Source organism: Cavia porcellus, unplaced genomic scaffold, assembly GCF_034190915.1.
Source record: "Cavia porcellus strain 051 isolate PalLab524CR breed Dunkin Hartley unplaced genomic scaffold, mCavPor4.1 scaffold_37, whole genome shotgun sequence".
NCBI lineage: Eukaryota > Metazoa > Chordata > Mammalia > Rodentia > Caviidae > Cavia > Cavia porcellus.
Window position 1 is genome coordinate 10565679 of NW_026947520.1, and position 15178 is coordinate 10580856.

General features: G+C 42.2%; 1 long non-coding RNA gene across 1 annotated transcript; it reads left to right on the plus strand.

Annotated features, from left to right (window-relative positions):
- The first annotated feature begins 41 nt into the window (after nt 1-41).
- Nucleotides 42-12051, plus strand: LOC134474742 (uncharacterized). Its single transcript, XR_010045592.1, has 2 exons — nt 42-339; nt 7682-12051. It is a non-coding gene; the product is annotated as an uncharacterized LOC134474742 (long non-coding RNA).
- The last annotated feature ends 3127 nt before the right edge of the window (nt 12052-15178 follow it).

Genomic DNA, 15178 nt, shown 5'->3' on the forward strand with positions numbered 1-15178 from the left:
GGAGTGGGCGGGGCGGCGGAAAGGGGCGAGAAAGGGCGCGGTGACGTCATAGCTCGCAGCGGCTTCCTGGGAGTTTCCTCCTCCTGTGCTTCGCTGGGCGACGTCTCCCGAGCAGTTTAGCTGGAAAACGTTCTGAGAGGCGTGGCCGGCGCGGGACAATGGTTTGGGGCTGGTGTCTGGGGTCCTATTTTATCACCCCTTAATTTGCCCCTTACTGACCACGTCGGGCGCACCTCGGCCTCAAAGCAGGCCTGGCTCAAACTTCTGCCTCAGCCTCCCAGAGTGCTGGGATTTCAGACGTGGGACAACAGCCAAGCTCGAGGGACTCTTGAACACTTGGTATGTGACTAGGGAGACTGAAGAACTGAATTTTAATTTAATAGTTAAATAGCCAGGCTAGGAATGTTGCTCAGCGGTACAGCGGTTGCCTAGCATGTGCAGGGTCCTGGGTTTGATCTCCAGCACCACCACCATCAATAATAATAATAATAGTTAAGTAGTGATGTTATGACTGGCGGCCATTCTGTGGGATAATATGAAGGCACAAATCACATCTGTCACCACTTTCATCTCCAACTTCTGCAGTAAAAATTTTTGTGAAATCTAGAACTCAGAGACAAAAAAAAAAAAAAAAAAAATGGAGCTCGGGTCTTTTAACTCCCATTTATTTCTGAGCACAGGATTATAGCGATAACAGAAATCATGCCAGCTCCCAGGAAACTGGGTGAGTCATTTAAAACGTAGAGGACATGCTATTACTAATAAAAGTTTTAAATAAATATAGTTAGGATTCAAGATGGTGGATGTTTGAGCTCACACCAGGGTCCGGATGCTGACGAGGGTTGGAGGGGAAACAGAGGGAGCGTTGACAGCAGCAGCAGCAGCAGCAGCACAGGTTAGACATGGGGACCGAGGCCCAGTCCAAAAGGGAAGAGATATGGACAGTTGTGTGACCCAGGAAATAGGGGCCTGGGTTAGGGTTAGGGACTTTGCCCCGAATTGGAGAGCTAGATAAGCAGTAGATTGAGAAAGCCTTTGTTTGTTCTGGGCATGATCACTGGGAACCCAGAGAAGTTTGGTAAATGATTACCGAAAGCAAACGTGCCCTGAGCAAGAGGACCTGTAGGTTGGGAGAGCTGGCTGCAGGGAAGGCAGGTGCGGAGTTGTGCAATCTGCCCAATAGGAGACCAGGAAAGCAGTGATCTGTCAGCCTCGAATTTCAAAAGCTAAGATGTTATTTGAAATGATAAAGTATCTTTATTGCCCTACCTGTACTCCAAAGTAAATACATTACAGAACACTTTTTAAAAAATCGAAATATAATTTACAGGAAATGTGCCAATCTTAAATGTTCAGCTTATGATGAGTTTTTACATGCATTTCAGAGTGTGTGATTGTCACCCAAATCAGGATCCCAGAGGTTACCTCATGACAATATATCTTGGCCTCACATCTCTCCCTCTGTTATTTGCTTTCCATCAGATCAAATAAGATAACCATAGAATGGGATTTCTCTAAATTTCATGTAAATGAAGCCTAGAGTATGCACACTTTTCTGTCTGGATCCTTTCATTTGACATAATGTATATGAGATTTATCCATGTTGTTGTATTAGTAGTCAAATCTTTCCTATTTCTGCTGTGTTGCACTTAATTGTACAACTGTACTACAAAATTCTTTACCCACTCTGTTGATGGGTGTTTGTGTTTTTAGCTAAAGAAAAAGCTGCTAAAAAAATAAAAAACAAAAATAAAGCTGCTGAGCATGGTAGCACATGCCTATAATCCTTGCTCTCCGAAGGCTGAGGCAGGAGGATTGGCACGAGTTCAAGGCCAGTTTGAGCTGCATAGTGAGACACTGTCTCAAAAAATGAAAGCGAGAAAGAAAGAAAGAGCAAGCTGCTATGGACATTTGTAGGCCTGTCTTTGGTGAATATATGCACTTAATTCTCTAGGGTAAATAGAACTGGAACTGCCAGGGTATAGGGTAGGTGTGTGCTTAGCTTTAGTAGATATACTACGCAGTTTTATGGAATGTTTCCATTAGTTTCCACTGTTACTAATGAGGTTTGAAAATTGTTAAGTGGTGGGCTGGGGATACAATTCAGTGGCATAAGTACCTGCCTGGCAATTGCAAGGTCCTGAGTTCAATTTTTGGTACCAAAAATAAAAAGGAACTAGTTTGAAAATTGTAAGTGCGCTATAGCTTTGGTATTTTCAATCTTGTAACATTTAGCTGCTGGGCCAAAAATACAGCTCAGTGGTGCAGTGCCTCCCAGAGAAGCACGAGGTCCTGAGTTTGATTCCTAATACCCACATAAATTTTAGCTTCTCTGATAGATGCAAAAGGAAATACAAAATAAGTTTAACCCAATATATCTGAAACTTAAGGCAAATCTGCCATTATGGCTTGTATCTGAATGTTCCCCAAAACTTCATGTAGTCACAGGTGGGACTTTTCAGAGGTGGCTGCATCTAGAGTGTGTGACACTGGGATCAAGGGTGGGTGGTTACTAAATTAGTCCGCTGATTGGTTTGGCATAGTTCTAGGAATGGATAATGGGAAAGCCTGCTCTGGGTGTGAGTACTGCCACCCAAAGAGTGTGTAGTAGCCTGCATAGAATGAGAGTCAGAAAGAGGAAGGTGCCATCACACTGCTTGCTGCTTTGCTGCCTTTCTGTCTTCTGCCCTCCATGAGCTGTTTCTCCTCAGCAATGCACCTCTGCCACGCCACCCTCCCTCCAGCCAGCAACTACTGAACTGAAACCTTTCTAAATGTGAGCTGAAAAAACCTTTGCACTAGTAACTTTGGATGTCAGGTAAATTATCTCAGCAATGAGAAAAATAACTAAGCCATCTGCTGACCTGTAGGCAAGATAAAAGTTACTGATACACAAGAAGCTTAAACCTTGGCATTTAAGACAGTGGGCAGTAGCTGTCCAGCTGGGTCAACTGCCACTCGTGAACTGTACTATAGCTTTTCTGGGTCACAGTTCCCACATCCATCAATGAGCCACTTCTAACATTCTTTTTTTTTTTTTTTACTTTTTTTTTTTTTGTCTTTTTCCTTTTTATCAGTACCAGGGATCGAACTTATGACTGCCTGCTTGCAAGGCAGGTGCTTATGCCACTGAGCTAAATCCCCAGCCCCTACTTCTAACATTCTTATCAGCCTTTTCCAAATCTTCCTGCCAAAAAAGGCCCAGCCTCTCTTGAGGGGAACTCAGTTAGAAAAACAATTGAGACTTGGATTGGTGATATGTACATGTAACCCAAAGTACTCTGGGAGGCCGAGGCAGGAGGATTGCAAGTTCAAGACCAACCTATGGAATTTAAAGAGGTTGTGTCTCAAAATAAAAAATTTAAAAGTACTGGAAATGTGTGAAGGCCCTGGATTTAATCCCTGGTAGGGAGGTGATTTAAAGGGCAGAACCAAGTGGTAGGGCCAAGCAGAAATGTAGGGCTGAGGGTTTTGTGTTGAGATCACTGGAAGTACTGTCCATGTGCCTTCTGGGTGACACTGTCCCAGGCCCGTTCAACCAGGAGCCACCTCAGTGTGTCCTCAATCAGCCATCACCACCACAGGAAGCATTTGCTGCTTACCTGCCTCTACTGAAGCTATACCATTGCCGAGCCTAGCTTCCTGCCCTTGGCCTCCAGTCACGCACATCTTTGCTGTTGACTTTTATATAGAATCCTGTATTCCTGGAAGAGGGTTTTTTTTTTTCTTTTTAACAAAATAAGAGCTGTTAAATCTGCTATTTCACACCTCGATGATGCATGGAACACCGAGTCAGTTATCCATAGCAAAATCAGGCTCCTTTGTCTAAATAGGGTGGAACTGAGGGTGGGGAGAGAAATGGACTGGATCAGCACAGACATATAGTGGGAAAACTCACAGTCAGATCATGCATCTGGAGCTTTCTGGCTGTGCCAGGAGCATGGGTGTTGAGGCCCTGCTTAACCAGAAAAACCTTCCTTCTGCCCGTCGTCCAAGGTACAGAGGGAGATTTGGAGATGGCCCCCCTCAGGACTGGGCTTTATATCCAAATACCAATGCATCCAACTAATGGTTATAACAAATCAAATAACCACTCATACAGTTGTAATGGAGTATCTCAATACTCCACTGTCACAAATAGATCGACTAGACAGAAAAATCAACGATAAAATACTAGAACTGAACCACAGTTTTGAATAAGTGGACTTAGTAGATGTCTACAGAGTGCTCCAATGCACATCATCAGACTATACATTTTTCTCAACTGCACATGGTACATTCTCCACAATAGACCACGTATTGGCTCCTAGGACATGTTTATGTAAATGCAAAGGAATCGAAATGATCCCGTGCATATTACCTGACCATAGTGCAATGAAACGAAATCAATGGCACAAGAAACTACAAAACTTAATAGACACATAGAAATTAAATGACACCCTCCTGACAACCAATGGATCAGAAATGAAATTAAAGAATAAATTAGTTTCTACAATTAATTGATGATGCCAATACAACATACTGAACTTGTGAGAAACAATGAAAGCAATCCTATAAGGCAAATTTATAGCACTGAATACCCATAAAGGAAAATAGAGTAAGCTCAAACAACCTAATGTTGAACCTCAAGCTTGTAGAAGAAGAGAAGATCAAGCCCAAAGCTCATAAAAAGGAAAAAAATTATAAAGTTCAGAACAGAAATTAATGGAATTAAGAAAGCAAAGTAAGAAAACAAACAGTGGCTGGGGATTTAGCTCACAGGCTCAAGCGCTTGCCTGATAAGCGTGAGATTGTTCCATCCCCAGTACAAAAAAAAAAAAAAACCACACAAAGAATCAATGAATCAAAGAATTGGTTTTTTTGAAAGACTAAATAAAATTGACAAACCCTTAGGCAACCTTATTAAAAAAGACTCAAATCCATGCAATTAGGAATGAAAAGAGTGAAATCACGACAGAACCTGCAGAAATTCAGAAGACCAGCAATACCTACTTTGAGAACATGTATTACGATGGAAAATATAGAAGAAATGGAGAGATTCCTATGAATCAATAAGTTACAGAAATTCTGAATAATCCAGTATCAGTGGATGAAACTGAAAATGTGGTTAAAAACCTACCAACCACATTTCATCTGTGCTACTTATAGAAGTCATGTTGGGGCTGGGGATTTAGCTCAGCGGCATAAGCGCCAGCAGGCAGTCGTGAGTTCGATCCTTAGTACTGATAAAAGGGGGGGGGTGCTGGGGATTTAGCTCAGCGGCATAAGCACCTGCCTTGCAAGCAGGCAGTCATGAGTTTGATCCCTGGTACCAATAAAAACGAAAAAGACAAAAAAAAAAAAAAAAAAGTCATGTTGAGCACCAAATATAGAGGTCCCTCTCATGATGTTCTAAGAAGTTTATATTTGTAATCCCATGGAAAAGTTATTGGAATTTAGCAAGTTAATTCCAATGTACCACCTCCAGTGCAAACCACATTGAGGATAAAGAAACTAAGACATATTGATAGTTGTGGGCAGCCCCCGGGGCCTGAGCCCTGCCCGGATGAAGGTTCACAGAACAAAGGCCTCGACCCAGGGCCTGACCCTGAATTTATTAATTCATGAAGCAGGGAGTGGCTGGGGAGTGAATGACTGTGAGAATGGTAGAAATTATGTGAATACTGTGGGCTGAGCTAGCTAGGACACTGGAAGTATGCAGAGAGAAGGGTATGTAGAAAGCCCAATCTGCAAAACACGATTGAGGCAGCATTTAATGTTTAGGGGGCTGGTTTGTGCCCCCTAAACATTGATGTGCAAACCTTTTCTGCCCTGGGAAGTCACAGCCTCTTATCTCAAGTCTCCAACCCATTTGACAGCCTCAGAGCAGTGGTTCTGCCATCCCGCCTGGCTTGGCTTAGGGAGGCACTGAGGCAGGGAAATGGCAACTGTCACCTACCTTCAAAGATTACATACACCTCAGCCCCTCAGCCAGCCCTATTTACATTGCTTAGAGCCAGCTGAAGGGAAAAGGAAATAAAGCCTGCCCCCTACTTATCAGTACCTGGAGGCAAAGCCAAGTATAGCCAAAGTTGAGGTAATGCTCTGTATTCAAGAAGAGTCATCCAGGTGGCCTTATACAGTCATTGACATGTCATGCAGACTAAGGAAGACCTGGAAACTTAAGGGCCACTTAAGCCATGGTCATGGGCACATCTGCAAGCACCAGACGCACCCCAGAGATTGGGGTAATACCGGTGGCATGTACTACCATGGGACCAACCTCAACAGGTATCACCTAGGCAACTTTGGGAAGGTTGGTATGAAGCACTACCATTTAAAGAGAAAACAAGCTGGGCGTGGTGGTGCACTCTTGTAATCCCAGCACTTGGGAGGCTGAGGCAGGACAATTATTTGCAAGTTTGAGACCAGCCTGGGCTAAAAAAAAAAAAAAGAAAGAAAGAAAGAAAGCAAGAAAGAGAGAGAAAACAGAGCTCCTTGATAAATTGTGCACATTGATCAGTGAGCAGACATGACTAAATGTGCCCAAAACAAGACTAGAGTAGCTCCCATCATTGATATGGTATGATCAGGCCACTACAAAGTTCTTGGGAAGAGAAATCTCCCAAAGCAGCCTGTTATTGAGAAGGCCAAATTCTTCAGCAGATCTGGGGAGAACATTAAGAGTGTTGTGGGGCAAGGGATGTCATGTCCTGGTAGCTTGAAACTACAGGAGAGGGGACTCATTAAATGTTAACAAATAGTTAAAAAAAAAAATAAAACACCTTACTAACTGAAAGGGTTTGGGCCCAGACAGGACACTGTAGCCGGGAAAGCCTCAACCGGAAGCAGGAAGCCCCTATCTCCCCCGCCCCTATTGATGGGTATTGATGGTCAACCTATGCCATTTACAAACAGGGCCTATTTTGTGCAGGTCCCAGTCCTAAATCTTAAAATGCCTTTTATACAGGCTTACTTAGACACACTGAGGCCTCAACAGCTTCCACCTGTTGTCGCTGGTGGACCTCTCCTCAGTGATATAAGGCCACTCCCTTCCTTTCTTGTTCACCAATTTGTCAGACAACCCTGGTCAAGACTGACAGATACATTTTGTCGTCTCACTTTGTTTATACTTTTTCAGGATACATAAAAGCCTTTCCCACAACCAGGTAAACTGCTGATACAACCAGGTTACAGCGACCCATGCCTAAATCAAAGTTGCTGGACTACCATCCTGGTTTCACATCACTCAGGCTAAGAGGTGCCCTTCCAGCCCTTAATCTGATCATTGTGAGTGGTCATCTCATCTTCTGTCACCTACCCATCTCCGTTTCACGAAGGCCTCACAGCCACAGTTAACAGGCTAAGTCATGTTTTGTTATTCACTTTGGTTCCTAATTTCTTACATTCTATTAATGATCATTTTTACAGCAGAACTCTTTAACAGTATTGCCTACAGACGCCAACGACATGCATACCAGAGACAAGCCTTACCAACCTACCTCTTAACTTTTATGCTTTCAGATGGGGGAGTATCACTTCTCATAACATCATTCCTCCTAATCCCACATTTAATTTTCAGAATTCTGCCTTACCGTGGAACATGTCTAAATCAAAGGCACCTTTCCCTCTACCTCACCTGGGTCCTTAAATATGACAGTGCCATGCCTCCTCATAACATCTTGTCTCTTTGTTTTTCCAGTCTAACATATGTGCATTCACCAGTGAAGTTGTCCTGGCCAAAACACCTGGCACCAGCGTCTACCTGGGCATCAACCTTCATCCCTTCGACTCCCCTAGGCTCCAGTACAGCGCCTTCTACCAGCAGGAAGTAGTTAAAGAGAGAAATCTTCGCCCCTTTTCATAATAATAATCATAAGACGGGATATGAAAGGGTTTTGGCCCAGACAGGACACTGTAGCCAGGAAAGCCTCAACCGGAAGCAGGAAGCCCCTATCTCCCCCGCCCCTAGGAAGTTACCTGTGACGCCATCTTCCCGCCCCTGGAAATTTACATATGGCACCAAACCTAGGAACAATGGGCTACCTGTACATCTCTAATGCCCGCCTTAGGTTCCACCCCAAACCGAGGCTATTTAGGTGAATTCAAGCAAAGATTGATTAACAGAGATAAAGAAGGCATAAAGGTACATCATACTGAAGAAAAAAAAAGAAGGCCATTATAACCTCATAAAGGGGACAATCCAAGAGGAAGAGATAATAATCATAAATATATATACAACATGCCAGTGCACCCAGCTATATAAAACAAATACTAATAAACATGAAAAATCAAATAAGCCCTAAGGTAATCATATTGGGAGATCTCAATATCCCACTGTCACATAAAGACAGATCAACAACACAAAAAATTAGTAATGAAATACTAGAACCAAACCAAACTTTTGAGCAAATGGGCTCAGTAGTTGTCTGTAGAGTGTTCCACCCCACAACATCAGAATATATATTCTCAGCTGCACACAGGATGTTCTCCAAAATACACCATATACTAGCCCACAGAACATGTTTAAGTAAATGCAAAGGAATTCAAGTTATTCCATTCATACTATGAGACCACAGTGCAATGAAATTGGAAATCCTTGGCAAAAGAAGCCACGAGAACTTCAAAAACACATAGAAATTAAATAAAACCCCACTGAAAAACCAACTGGTCACAGATGAAAGAAGAAATTAGACAATTTTTACAATTGAATAATAACAACAATACAACAAGTCAGAACTTATGAGACACAATGAAAGCAGTCTTAAGAAGAAAATTTATAGCAATAAATGCCCATATCAGGAAAACAGGGCAAGTACATATAAACAACTCAATGGCGAACCTCAAACTTCTAGAAAAAGAAGAGCAGGCTAAGCCAAAAGCTCATACAAGGGAGGAAATTATATGGATCAGAGCAGAAAGTAACATACTGGAGACTAAAAAACAATACAAAGAATTAATCAATTGAAGAGTTGGTTCTTTGAAAGATTAAATAAAATTGACAAACCTTTAGCCAGTCTTATCAAAAAATAAGAAAATTCTCAAATACATGCATTTAGGAATGAATAGGGTGAAATCACAACAAATCCTGCAGAAATTCAGAAGATCATGTATACCTACTTTGAGAACTTATAGTCAAAAAGATGGAAAATACAGAAGAGATGGGCAGATTCCTGGATACATATGAATTACCAAAACTGAATAAAGAAGATATCAAAATCCTTAATAATCCAATATTAATCAAGGAAATTGAAGATGTAATTAAAAACCTGTCAACAGGGGCTGGGGATTTAGCTCAGCGGCATAAGCGCCTGCCGTGCAAGCAGGCGGTCGTGAGTTCGATCCCCGGTACCGATAAAAAGGAAAAAGACAAAAAAAAAAAAAAAAAAAACTGTCAACAAAGAAAAACTCAGGGCCTGACAGATTCACTGCTGAATTCTACAAGAAATTTAGAGACCTATCACCACTACTTCTCAAACTCTTTACTGAAATTGAAGGGGAAGCAATACTCTCAAATACATTTGTGGAAGCAAGTGTTACCCTGAAACCAGAGAAGTATCCAACAACAAAAAAAAAGAAAGAAAACTACAGCCAAATATCCCTAGTGAGCACAGATGCCAAACTCCTCAACAAGATACTGGCAAACAAATGCAGCAAATCATCAAGAAGACTATATACCATGACCACATAGGATTCATCCCAGGGATGCAAGAATGGCTCAACATATGTAAATCAATAAATGTAATACACCAGATTAACAGAGCCAAGGACAAAAACCATACGATCATCTCGACAGATGCAGAAAAAGCATTTGACAAAGTCCAACACCTACTTATGATTTTTAAAAGTCCTACAGAAATTTGGAACAGATGGTCTTTATTTCAATTTGATAAAAGTTACCTCTTTCTGTTAGAAAGCAGGGATTTAGCAGTGGTGCAGCACCTGCCTGGCAAATGTGAGGTCCTGAGTTCAGTTCCTGGTACCCAAAAAGAAAAACAGTTATCTATGAAAATCCCACAATCAACATCATACTACATGGACAAAACCCAGAAGTTTTCAGTCTAAAATCAGGAACAAGGGCCAAGGATATAGCTCAATGGCATAGCGCCTGCCTGGCAAATGCGAGGTGCCAAGTTCGATTCTTGGTATAAAAATAAATAAATAAAATCAGGAACAAGACAAAGATATCCACGGTCACTGCTCTTCTTCAATATAGTTCTGGAGCAATTAGATTTAGATAAGAGAAATAAAAGGAATAAGGATAAGAAAGGAAGAAGTTAAATTAACATTATTTGTGGTTGACATGATATTCTACAAAGATCCTAAAAACTCCACCCAAAGACTTTTAGATTTAATAAGCAAATTCAGTCACATAGCTATATACAAAGTCAACATTCAAAAATCAATAGGATTCCTGTACACAAATAACAAACTCACTGAGACAGAAATCAGGGAAACAAGGGGTTGGAGACATAGCTCAGTGGCACAAGCACTTGCCTGGTAAGCACAAGGTCCTGAGTTCAATTCCCAATACTCACTCCCCCAAAATAAATAAAATTTAAAAACAGAAATTAGGGAAATAACACTTCATAATAGCACCCCCCCCAAAGTGAAATATCTAGGAATCAATCAACAGAGGAAGTAAAAGACTTCAATACTGAAAACTACAGTACTCTAAAAAAGGAGATTGAAGAGGAATCAGAAAATGGAAGAATATTTCTTGTTCTTGGGTAGGAAGAATCAATATAGTGAAAATGGCCATACTTCCAAAATGGTTGTACAATTTAAGGCAATCCTGATCAAAATATCAATAGCATAGCACACCTAATTAGAGAAAACAATCCCACAATTCATTTGTAATGAGAAGAAACCTAAAAGAGCAAAAGTAATTCTGGATGACAAAGAAAAAGCAGGGGCATTACAACCCCTGATGAGATTATACTACAAAGCTACTGTGATAAAAACAGCATGGTACTGGAGAGGAGGACAGATCTGAGGATCAACAGGACAGATTAGAAGATGCAGAAACAACTTGAAACATACTTAGCCATCTTGGCTTTGACAAACATGTTCACTGGAAGAAAGACAATGTCTTTAATAAATGGTGCTGGGAAAACTGGCTTTTTACATGTTGAAGATTAAAACTAGACACATATATTTTACCATGCACTAACCTAAAATCAAAATGGAACAAAGATCTAAATATTACAATAGAAACACTAAATCTGCTGGAAGATAGAAGAGGCAGAACTTTTGAAGGCACTGGTCTAGACAAAGACTTTAAAACCCCAGTTGCACAGGAACTATCACAGAGAATCAACAACTGGGATATCCTCTTATTAAAAAGCTTTTGCACAGCAAAAGAAACTACTAACAGAGTGAAGAGACAACCTACAGTGTGGGGGAAAATATTTCTCTAGCTGCTGCTCAAACAAAAGACTAGTAGCCAGAATTTAAAAAAAAAAAAAATCCACCCCCCGAATTGGAAGACCCAGTCCAAAATGGGTATGTGAAATAAACAGACATTTCTCAGATGAAGACTAGAAATGCCAAATGAATATATGAAAAAATGTTCAGCATCATTGGTCACTTGAGAAATGCAAATTAAAACCACACAGAGATTCTGTCTCACTCCAGAAAGAATGGCTATCATCAAGAAATCAACCAATAACAAATGCTGGAGGAGTTGTGGGGGGAAAAGAACCTTTCTCCACTGTGGGCTGTTGGCAGGGAGTGTAGACTGGTGTGACCACGTGGAAATCAGTGTGGGGGTTCCTCACAAAACTCGTACTGGAGGCCCATTTGACCCAGCTATTCCCCTTCTTGGTATCTTCATGAAAGAATTAAAAGCATCAAACCACAGCGATATATGTGTACCTATATGTAAAGTACCCCAATTTGTAATATCTAAATCTCATCAACTAGTGCCATCAACTTGTGATAAAGAAGATGTGGCTTTTTATACAATGGAGTACTACTCTTTCATAAAGGATAAGCTTGAGACATTTTATCTAAATGAATGTACTTGAGATCATAATTTTAAGAGAAATAAATTGGACCCACACGTTTAAATACTGCTTTGTTTCTCTGGTATAAGAAAGCTAAAGGACCCAAGTGTATGATAGATACAGGGAAATGGGCAGAAAATGTTCTAATAAGAAAGGGAAAAAGGGAGGGGCAGGCGAAAGGAAAGAAGTGACAAGAAAAAAAAAGAAGGAAAAAATGGAAACAGAGCTTCAGTAAATGAGGAGGAAGGGAGAGGGGCGGGAGGGAGAGGAGGGGACTAGGAAAAAAAGCAGCAGCCGGCTGCACCATGTCCGGGCACGAATTCCCCATGATGAGTGTCCCTGCCAACGCTTCAGGTTCAGCCCAGGGATCTGATTCTGAGTTTCTGGCCTCCAGAACTGGCAGTGAATACATTTCTGGGTGTTTCAGAGCTTTCTCACCTGATCCCCAGGACAGGAGCACAGCCAGGTCCCTGTCCAGCTGCTGCTCCTGGGTGCGCTTGCTTTTCAGGTCCCCTCCTGAAGGGGACATCAAGGTGCTGCAGCCCTGGTGCAGTCCTCATATCCTCTGACCTCTCTCCCTGCACGTTCTCACCATTCCCTTGGCTTTCAGATACGATTTATTTGTTAACATCCTCAAAATTTCATCTCCACCCAGACTTTCTTTGGGGCCCATGCATCTCCAGGGACAAACAGAGGACCTTTTGCTGGGCGTAGTGGCCCATGCCTGTAATCTCAGCCTTCTGGGAAGCTGAGGCTAGAGGATGGAAAGTTCGAACCCAGCGTGGGCAATTTAACAACTTTACTTAATCATTAACTGTAGAGAGGCCACACTGACTCCATTTTGTCTCAGACACATCCAGTTAACAGTATCTTGGTAGAAGGTGTAGGCCTTGAAACATTCCCGCACCCAAGGTGAAAACATAAGGTCCCATAAAGACAAGAAGCAAACAAGTTATATAACCTAAGCATGTGCAATATGAGTTTCTTTGTTTTTTATCTCAATAAAAGCTGCTTGCTCAGGCTGGTCGGGCAGTAGCTATTTTGCTGACCCCTGGTGTGTGCGTCCCTTTATTTTCCCTTTGCTTGCAGAACCCTTACAATCAACTCTTAAGTTAGCTTAACTCTAAATTAGCTTTCTGTAAGCCTCCCCGCCAACACACACACTTATCCATCACACAAGAACAGAAAGAATGTAGACACATGACCCAAGATTAAGGTCAAAGCCAGCCCAAGAGCCAGCCTAGAGCGCCAGGTGACAACTCCCAGGTACCCACCTTGGAGGAGTGGGAAAATTCACTAGTTCTAAATAAAAAGCAGCTGAGCACAAAAACCCATGGGTATTAAACTTCTGATGCCCCCTACTCTTGCAGAGTAACTGACTTTTTTTTTTCAACCCATTTCCAAATAAACCATCCTCCGTTGTTTTAAACTCCACCTCTGTCATTTGTTACTGCTGCCGCAAAGCAGTCCAAATCAAAGTGTTGGCAGTGCCAGCCTCCCCTGAGGCTGTAGGGGAGAACTTACCTTACCTCCTCCCACACTCTGGTGATCACTGGCAATCCTGGTGACCCTTGGCTTGCAGAAGCATCACTTCTGCCTCCACTGTCACTGGCCTGTCCTCTGTGTCCTTATGACTTCCCTGATCTTCTTCTCCTTTTCTTCAGTTCCAGGGATTGAACTAAGGACCTTGCACTTGCCAGGCAGATGCTCTGCCACTGAGCTATACCCCCAGACCTCCGATCCAACATGGCCTCAAGTACTTACACTGGCAACAATCCTGCGTCCAAATAAGGCCACATCATGACCCTCTGTGGTGGACATGAATTGGAAAAGTGTCACTTTTCAAGCTAGTACAGTCAGGCAAAGGGACATTTTAGGAGATCTTGGTGTAGAGATTGGGGCTGGCTGTTACCCTCTGTCTACACTTACAGGGAAGGGGTCATATAAGTACAGGTTGGGCTGAGCTATAGGAAAACTAAGAAAATTAACTGTATGTGGCTTCTATCCACAACTTGAAAATGTTCCTGATTCATGCTGAAAATATGTAGACAAAATTTAAAAAGTTATGACATAGCAGAGGAATTATTAGTTTTTTTTGTAAGTCACCAGAAAATTGTGTTTACTGGAATCAAGTGGGAAGGAGGACGCTTGTGGTTGGATGGCATGTGTGTAGGTGACACCGTTCAACAAGGCATAGTGGTCCAGGAAGGGCTCTCCCCACCTCTCTCACCAAGCACACGCTGCTGCCAGGTATGTAACTCTTAGCTTCAATAAATGAATGAAAGAAGGCAGAGTTAAGATAAAGAAGACGAGGGGCTGGGGATTTAGCTCAGAGGCATAAGCGCCTGCCTTGCAAGCAGGCAGTTGTGAGTTCGATCCCTGGTCCCGATAAAAAAGAAAAAGGCAAAAAAAAAAAAAAAAAAAAAAAGATAAAGAAGACAGTTTATTTGGGGGGAAAAGATGGAAAGTAAAACAGATTGATAGCTACCCACCCAAAGTTAAAGGACAAAAGGTTTATTTGGCTTACAGTGTGTGGAGATTCAGTTCATGGCTGGCTGGCTGGCTGGCACCAAGGCAGGGCAGCATGGCAGAGGAAACAGTTCATGGGAGGCAGAGGACAGCAAAAGCAAGCAAGGGTCGACCACAGCTCTTTCTATCCCTTGTGTATCTACTCAGGGGAGGCAGCACTCACATCTTAATCCTGGTGCCCCTGAACCTATACACGATGAATCAACCCCAGCATCGCACACTCTATATCCTCAGCCATCTCTGAAAAAGCCCCACCTGTGACTGAATGAGGCTTTGGGATACATGTGCATCCAGATACAAGCCATGGCATCACTCTTCAGCATTCTCAGTTGAGGAGGTTTGTTTTTGTGCTGGGGATCAAACTATGGTTCTCACAGGTGCTAAGTGCTGGCTCTACCACTGAGCTACTCTGTTCCCAGCCCAACTTGAGAGTTTTTCTTGTTTTGTTTTTTAAAGACAGTCTTGCTTAAAAAAAAAAAAGACAGTCTTGCTGTGGAATTGAGGCTAGACTTAAACAGACTATAGTCCAGATTGACCACAAACTTACAGTGATCCTCTTTAGGGGACCGTTGAAGCTGGACATTGATCAATGTGGGGCTACAGCAAGGCCAGCCCAGAAAAAACAGAGACCAAAACAAGCTATGTAAACAAGTTATTCCAGC